This window comes from Triticum dicoccoides, chromosome 1B (genome assembly GCF_002162155.2).
Source record: "Triticum dicoccoides isolate Atlit2015 ecotype Zavitan chromosome 1B, WEW_v2.0, whole genome shotgun sequence".
In the NCBI taxonomy this organism is placed as follows: domain Eukaryota; kingdom Viridiplantae; phylum Streptophyta; class Magnoliopsida; order Poales; family Poaceae; genus Triticum; species Triticum dicoccoides.
Window position 1 is genome coordinate 641307439 of NC_041381.1, and position 9322 is coordinate 641316760.

The 9322-nt window shown below is 46.4% G+C and overlaps 1 pseudogene; it reads left to right on the forward strand.

The window, feature by feature from the left end:
* Window positions 1-538: 538 nt before the first annotated feature.
* LOC119349307 lies at window positions 539-1295 on the forward strand (annotated as a pseudogene).
* Window positions 1296-9322: the final 8027 nt, after the last annotated feature.

The following is a 9322-nucleotide window of genomic DNA, read 5'->3' on the forward strand; positions in this document are numbered from 1 at the left end:
GTTTGTTGGTTGCAACTGCCACCCTCCTTCATTCATAATCTTGTATTAGAAAACTTTCTTTAAACTCAAAAAAAGAGAAGGAAAACATACAATATTGATACAGATTTTTTTTTGCGAGATAATATCAATACAGATATTAACAGGTCCTTTACAATGAACGAGTAGAGACTATATTTTTTTCCTTTCGTAAACACAAGGTACCACGCTCGGTCTCTGCATCGACTCCAGGCCAAGATGTACAAGCACACATGGCTGCTGGCCTACGATCTGGTTTGTATCACTGGCAGCTAGGACCCAAGTGCAGTGCCCGGAGAACCACAGAATTCCCGCCAGCCACGGAGAAATTTTCCAGTTGCCCACCATTTCGCCCACGTCATCGATCCGCACCGAAGCGCATCCGGCCCGTCCATCCCGAGCAACATCGAACGGTCGGTATCACTTCACCGTATCGATCCGTGGCACCGGCCTCTCCACCAATCAGCGCGCACCTCCTCCACACCATATAATCTCGCCGCCCCCCCCCTCCTCGTTTCACATCTGCAATTCCCCACCTCCGAGCCAAACACCTCCTCCCTCACTCCCACCTCCGAAGCTTCAGCGGCAGCCATGGCCCCCAAGGCAGACAAGAAGCCCGCGGCCGAGAACAAGGTCGAGAAGGCGGCGGAGAAGACGCCGCGGGCAAGAAGCCCAAGGCCGAGAAGCGGCTGCCGGCGGGCAAGACGGCGTCCAAGGAGGCCGGCGGCGAGGGGAAGACCCGGGGCCGGAAGAAGGGCAGCAAGGCGAAGAAGGGCGTGGAGACGTACAAGATCTACATCTTCAAGGTGCTGAAGCAGGTGCACCCCGACATCGGCATCTCCTCCAAGGCCATGTCCATCATGAACTCCTTCATCAACGACATCTTCGAGAAGCTCGCCGGCGAGTCCGCCAAGCTCGCCCGCTACAACAAGAAGCCCACCATCACCTCCCGGGAGATCCAGACCTCCGTCCGCCTCGTCCTCCCCGGCGAGCTCGCCAAGCACGCCGTCTCCGAGGGCACCAAGGCTGTCACCAAGTTCACCTCCTCCTAGATTGACTATGCGTCGCTTGTTGTGATAGATGTAGTTGGCTGCTGTTAGTCGCTGACTCTGCTTATGTATCTGCAAGTAGTGGTAGTAGTAGTCGTCTGTGTGCTGGCTGATTGCCAACGTTTCGTTGGCTAGTTGGTTGTTAGAACTGAAGTTGCTGATCCATCTGAATGTTAATGTTGCCAGTCGTATTATTACTGAATTTCATGGGAATCGCTGAATGTTTGCTGACGCCTTGTTGGTAGTGAGAACTGGATGCTGTGGTCAGAGATTCAGAAAATAATTTTACTAGGTGCGTAAACTATATGTCATGATTGTGCTTTCAATTCGTAGCATTGCAAGTTAAGTTTGGGGATTCCTGATTAGGTGCAGAACCCTGTGTTTTTTGATCTGTCGGTCTTAAACTCCTGTTGCCACTGAGTGTGATTATTCCTTGCAAAAAAAGAGTGAGGATAATTAACGTGGCAAAATAAGAACAACCCAACTTAGGATATCAGCAACTATACATAAGCGCGTTTCTCTGAAAATAGCAAATGTGAGTTGTTTTCTAGAAAATGAAATGCAGGTTGCCGTCCAGTTCTTGTACCGAGTGTGCACCTGCATGATGGAGACGGTGTGAAAGGTGCAGCGGTGGTCTCCGCCGGTGACGTCGCCCTCAGAATCTTCACCCCCGCGTCTCCAACAAGCTGACACCACGCCGTCCAGGAAACCGATGGATGTAAAACAGAGCATATAAGTAAGTGTTTGTGTCAATGTAAAAGGATGCATTAATTTGGTCATCTTTTGCTTGCCCATGAATTGCTTTAGAACGCAGAAAGAGACATCACCTTCGCCAATTTTCAGCTGCCAGTTTTGTAAATCTTAGTCAACCAAGAATTACCAAAACCCGAGTTGCTAGATGTGGTCTCTCCTTTTTCATAGTCTTGGATTATTTCTTATCTAGTACTTTCCTTAAGCTTCGATTGAGAAGTCCAAATACAAGCGCATGTGGATATAGGCATACTGAAACAGAAGTGATACAGATGATGCAACTCAAACTCGTCTATCAACAATATCTCATGTTGTGACTAACGCAAAAGCATGTAATCCAGCGAGCCGACTTAGGAATCATACTGAGTGGCAGACATCACAAGAAGAACTCGTATATATTAATACAATTATCTGATGACAGGATTTGATAAATCTACCACAGCAATTGGAAGGTGTTGCACAGAGTTTCAGGGGTAGAAGCGACACATGAACTCTTAACAATAAAGCCCCCGAATAATATACAAATCATATACAACCTAAGACCAATCAAATAGTTTGTCAGGTTTTGATAATTGTTGAATCAAGCACCAAACGCCGCTGCACCCATTGGCTCGCACATCAAGCTTACCAACTAGTCATCGTCGCCAAGGATTTTTTGTCGAAAGAGACCCTCTGCCCACTGGAATTGCCAGAAAAGATCTTCTTCAGACGAAAATGCCAAAAAGGACCCCCTCAGCCGTGGCGGCAGGCGCGGCAGGCGACACGTGGCACCTGCCACCACGGCTGATGGCGGCGGGCCCTGCCGCCACGCCTGCAGGCGGCCGCCGGGGCAGAACGGGCTATCACACAGTGTCGCGTGCCGGGACAGAACGGGCAGGCCCGATGGGCCCTCCCACCACAAGAGGAGGCGGCCGACGCTGCTCCTGCCGCTCCCAGGCCGACATGCCTTGCTGTTCGCTGGCCCAGCCAATGGGCCATGCCGCCACTGCGCGAGGTGGCATCCAGCTGCACGCGCGACAGGCACCCTGACGCCTGACGGCGCTGATTCCCATGACAACGACAGCGACAACGATGCTGACGGCGTTAATTCCCACAGGTGGGAATATGGACGCTGATGGTGCTACTGCTTTTGCCCGGGAATCACTCCTGCTTTTTCTTCTGTCCGGGAATCACTCCTGCTTTTGCTTCTTTTGCTTGAGCGGATGCGACGGCACTGCGGGAGCAATCCGAGACTGTGGGAACTTGTTGTGCCGACACTACAGTGATCCTAAAATTTCCCGCCTAAAATTTCATCTGTTCGCGCTTATTTTCTTGTCATCATTTGTCGTCTGAGCTTATAAAAGGAGACACCAAGGCTCTCGTCATCCTCGTCCAGCCATCCTCGAAATCGCCACTGCGCAAAGTGTGTAACATATTTTTTCAGTCGATATGAGTTTGCTTTGCTCGGATCAAAGCATTAGGCCGAGGAAAATGAAGAATGCAAGTTTGCCTCCGGGGGTGGCAGTCCTACGGTGTTGGTGTGGCGATCTTTGCAAGGTGAAGGAGGTGACGGATTTTTCAAATTGGTTGGGCATGAAGTTTTTCATGTGCACCAATTATGAGGAAGATCCACCCGTAGCTATTTGAGAGTACGACAAGGCTCCGGTATGCTTTAACCATCATAAGTAGATATTGTTGGTATTTTGATTGATTCTTTAATAACATTCTTGTTTCTTATTGTAGTCTCCTCCGCCTCTCTGCATGTACTATCGTTGGATTGACACGGAGATGCCGACTTGGGCAGTGACTGAGATTCGTGAAAGAAGTCGCTGTGCATGGAATAGTTTCTATGCGGAAGAGCGACGCGAGAAGGCAGAAGCTAAGGAGAAAGCAGAGCTTGTGAGAGAGAGAGAGTTAAAAGAATACTATGCGGAGCAACACCATTTTTTTTCCAGGATTTAGGAAAGAGAAACAGGGAAGAGACTCGTCGCATAAAGGAGCAGTTCGTGAGGCGGAGAGACAGAGAAAAAAAGAAAGAGCTCGTGAGGCCAAGGCAGCAGAAGAAGCTGGCAATGGAAAAGGAAAATATCCACGCTGGACTCAGTAGATTCCTGTGGTAGTATTTTTAATTTCGCAATCGTTTGTATCTTAATTTCTACAGTTTAATGTAGCTTTATTTTAGTAGTTAAATGTAGCTTTATTTTAATAATATGATGTATCTTAATTTCAGTTGTACCATTTCTTAATAAAAAATAATATAGTAATACAATAAAATGTGGCATTTTATTTCCCTCCACTAATTATCGAACATTGTGCAAAAACTACAACATGAAATTAAGATAAAATATAATGCCCTACAATAAGACAATACAAACTAATAATGCAAGTACATCTGAATTAAACGGGACCGGTGCATTTTTATTTTAGCATACATAGATGTTTCATACATAACTCGGGAAGTCTGATACTGACATATGTAGATATAATGGGTCGCACACGTAGATAGATGAATCACCCTAGTCGACAACGACCACATGGCCTTTCCTTAGGACCGAAAAGTGACAAGCAATTAGGTGGTCAAGTTAGACGAAGACCGCGACCGTACTCCACTTGGTCTTCCTGTGTCTACGACTCCTGTGTAGGTGGTGGAGTTTGTAATCCTTGTTGCAACCTGATGCGTAATTGTAGGCGTATGGTTGTGACTCCTCGGGGATAAAAGATGGGCCAATAACGTCCTCTGTGAAGAATTCTGTAACTATTGCTTTAATCGTGTCGCCATGATCATGTGATGGTCCCCATATGCGTGTGTTGAAGCCACGTTGGGTGGCCTCACGTCCCAATTACGATCAGGTATGTCCTGCATATAGAAACATTGTAAACAAACCGTTAAAGGATAATATGTGATATCACTATAAATGCATTAAAATATAAACATGACTTCCTGATCAGATGCCTTGCATGTACTGTCTGACCATTGTACGTGGTACTGGTTTAAATCTGGGACACGAGTCTCCTCGGGCATGGAGATCCATCGCGTGGAGAGATACGGCTAAGATCCCTCACCTTGGGTGTATGCGCCATATCCTGTGTACGCACATGGGTTTGGGGAAAGATACTGCTCGGTCATCGAATCCAAGTCTGTGCCATGGTCCTGAGATGTCTGCCCTTGACAAAGCTGCACCGAAGAAGAGCGATGCAGTGGCAGAGATGAGTCATGTCGTGGCAATGTCGTTGTAGTACTCGGACCCTCCCCCACTGCCCATGGCTTGTACGCGCCTTGCTCGGTCTGGACGACGGCGCTGCACTCGGTCTGGCTGACCTCGGTACTGGCATGTTGTAAACTCCAGTGACAACGTTGTCGCCTCTACCACATTTGAACTTTGTTGCCACGTATTCTTGAAAACGTTTCTGGAATGACTTGCGAGCTGGTCCCCTGGGCGACATGCTTTTCGTCGCCATCTGCCCTACTTCGTTGCAAGTTTCAAGCTGGAAAATATTGGGTTGTTATTTGGTTGAAATGATTATGAAATGATGTACCTGAAAAAATTACGAGTGATTACCATCTGGTCACGATAGTAAGCTGCATGCAACTCAACATGTCTCTGCATCTGCTCCTCCCGCGTGAGATTTGTTGGTATCATAGCTGGTTGACTGGTCAGGCTAGTACGTGGGCTGATGCAGTACCACTGCTTGTACGCTTGAGCTGTACTTCCATCGTACGGTCTGCAAAATTAAATAATTGCATCAACCGTTGTGATGAAAGCAAAGCATCTTCACACATCGTATGGTCATCGTAATAAAATAATATAAATAAAATGTAACTAAGTTGATGCACTATATATGCTAGTGCTTCATTTTTCCACTTGTGTACCCATTGAATGTTGTGTTCCCTCCAATTGTAAGAACTTCAATCGTGACCCATATTGGTTAGCCTGCAAATTATGTAACAAAGTGTGAGTTTAGTAAATTAAAAAGGACACTAACAATTTAGGGAGGTCACATCTTACTTATGGGTTTCCTCGTCGGTACATCTTGGAAAAGGTGGTGGAATCTCCTGATAGAGACCGAACCGTCTCATGAAACGCTCTGGGTTGTAAGGCTCAACACACCACAAGAACAATAAGTAGTAATGAGTCAGCCAGAATGCACCATCGCTCAACATGCCTGCTGTGATGGGTCGTATATTAAAGACCATATGTAACTGCTCCTGAGTCCATGGGTTCCATGTGATTACAGACTCATTAAGTACCTCAAATTGCTGGTGGTATATAGGGTAACAATTTTTCGCAATATTTGGAGACCAATGTTTCCGTGCCTTTGTCCACCTGGTGGCCATAGTTACACTGGTGCCCTCGCTACAGTCGTATGGGTGTATGGGATTTAGTATACAAGGTCGTCCTACAAGGAGGTATTCCCAGGACCACAACTGTAGAAACTCGTAGGCGACACAAAGTAAGGGAGCTTTTTGTGCAAAGGAAGTTTTTTGTGTGGCAGCACACAAGCCTCTATATGTATGAGATAACATGACAGAATCGAAGCTGTATTTTAGCTGCTCAGGTAAAGATTCATCTACCATCTTCTCTACAATGTAGATGAGACCAGGGAGAACTATGTCCCCGTGTGAATTTGGAAACATAACCCCGAGGAGCCACAACAAATACGCAAACATATGTCTTCTCGTCTCAGAATCAATGTAGCTAGATAAAATATGAAAGGTATCATGAAGCCAGGAGAGTGGGATGCCACGAGGGCCACCATAACATTGTGATTCTGGCATTTTCATCCCAAGACGGTTTGATATATTTAATGCCCAAGATGGAGACACTCGTGGAGAGACTAACGGCTCACCTCTAATTGGTAGAGCAGTGATCATAGAAACATCTTTCAGTGTAGGTGCAAGCTCCCCAAAACGGAAGTGAAAGGTGTGGGTTTCAGGTCTCCACCGGTCAACGAGGGATGTCAAAAGGGATGGGTCCGAACATAACTGGTCTTTGCATGATGTGAGCCTAGCAAAAGCATGTAGTCCATAAGCGTCAATGTGAGGCACGAGATAAATTTTGTATTGGCCATATTTTCTTTACGGTTCGAAGTCTGAAACTCCGATAACCATGTTTCTTATTTGGGTTCAAAAGTAGGTGGCAACGGTGGCCGACGTCATGGGGCCCCTCCAAAAGCACTGCCACTTCAACCATAACCTGCACACAAACATACAAATAAAAATTATGAGGAAGATACAAATATAAATGCAAATAAAAATTAACTTAAAAAATACAAAGAGATACAATTTACATTAATTATCCAAAGTTAACATCACGGGTACAATAATACACTGAGATTCCATTTAAATTAAATATAGGTACAATAACACAAAGAGATTCAATAATACAAAGAGATTCAATTTAAATTAAATATAATAAAAATAAAAATTATGAGGAAGACATAAATATAAGTAGAGATAGTGAGTACAGATATATCAACATCATGTGGTGTTGTTCGCTCGATACGGGCATTCTCTACGTGAATGTCCAGGACACTTGCAAACGCGACATCGCCTTGGTTCTCCCATCTGGCTATGGTCCATGTCATTGCAATGACGTCTAGACTGACGTCGTCCCTTGGCGGTTCTCATCAAGTCGGTGTTCGGAACCCATTTCAGCCCATCTGGCCACAACATTTTGTAGTTCATATCAATGCCCCAGGCCCAGAACTCACCGTTCCAAGTGTTGTACAGATTGTACATGTTGAAGTACGGTGATATATATGGCTCGACACTGATTTTTTGATCTGCAGCCGCCCAGAGCACATGACTACAATGGTATCCCTCAAGCTTGGGCTTGTTACACATGCACTCACAGGACGTTGGGCTGAGGGTGACAGCTTGGTTTTTTGATCCTCTGTGGTGACCCTTAACATACTTGGCTCACAGATGGACCTCCCACTTATTCCTAAGTGCGTCCACTTTCCTGCAGCCATGGCTTTGGGACTTCTTTGCTTTCTCGTCCAGATGTCTGTGCATCTTCTTGGACCATGGCTTGTTCAATTCAACTTGTGCATTGGCTACGGTAACCCTGTCTGCAAAGTATGACATGGTCCGGTTCCAAGTTTCTTCACTTAGGGCTATGATAGGCAGGGCTCTCACCCCTTTAAGAACACCATTGTACACCTCTGACATGTTGCTGGTCATTATTCCATACCGAGCCCCGGTGTCATGAGCCTGCGCCCACTTTTACAAATCAAGGCAATTCTCGCCGATCCACTGGCTCAAATTTATGGGCGTCCTACGGCCCCTCCGGTCTTCTCTCTACGGCAAGGCCGCACGCTCGATCTCACCATTGATACCTGCCCAGATGGCATTCATTTTGGCTTCAGTTTTCTGCATGCACATCCTCTTAAATAACTTGAACCAATCCTTGTTCTTCAATTTGGAGTAAAAGTTTGCTGCCAAATGCCGCATGCACCACCTTCCCTCTAGATCCGACCACCCCCACTCTTCTGACGACTCCTTAATTATGTCGAGAGCACTTAATAATCTTGTGTTGCGATCAGAGATGATGCAAACACCTTCACGCTCTTTCATGACACCCATCTTCACGCAGCTCATGAACCACAACCAGCTATATTTGTTCTCGCTCTCGACCAGTGCGTATGCAATAGGAAGAAGCTGATTATTTGCATCTGCTGCAATTGCCACCAATAGTGTACCCTTGTACTTTCAAGTGAGAAAGGTACCATCAACTGATAATACCGGGCGATAGTGCCTGAAGGCTTGTATAGTCTGGGCGAATGCCCAAAATAAGCGGTCTAGGATTAGCTCACCCGGGTTCATTGGGTTTGGACGTTCTCTCCGCCAAACTTGAGTCCTCCTATTAGCACTTGCTATCTGATGAAGCATTCTGGGGGCATAAGAATAGGCCTCCTCATAGGTTCCATACAAGTTCTGGAATATCTTTTCCTACGCACGCCTAGCCTTGCTGTAGCTGACAGGGAAGCCAATCCGATCTTCTGCATCTTTTTGCAAAGCCCTAACACTAATGTTGAGACTTGCCTGCACAATCGTTTCCATCACTTGTGCCACATATCTTGGTGTCACATTGGAGTGATTTGAAAGAGTCCCAGTTTGCTCACAGCTATGCTCCACTATTTTTGTGATAGGCCATGACTGACATACCCCAGGCTTCAGTCTAGCGAGAACTCTTCCACGACAGCATTTCACGGTGTGGACGCATATGACCTTCAACTCTTTTTTATCAGACTGCTTCACTCTATGCTGGCAGTGGAGGGCGATTGCATAGCTATGAATTGCCTGGTAAGAAGACTTATTGTCTCGGAAAACCTGCCCAACCTCTAGTCTCCCCGCTTCTAGGCCAGAAACAGAGTAAAATTCATTGGTGATGCTCATATCCTGTAAAAACCCAGGTTGCAGTGATGCTGCGACCGCCCTTTGGGGAGGAACATCTTCTTCTTCGCTTGACTCGGAAGACGTGGAAAAGTGATTGTCATCATCTAGCGCCTCCGGCAATCCCTCCACG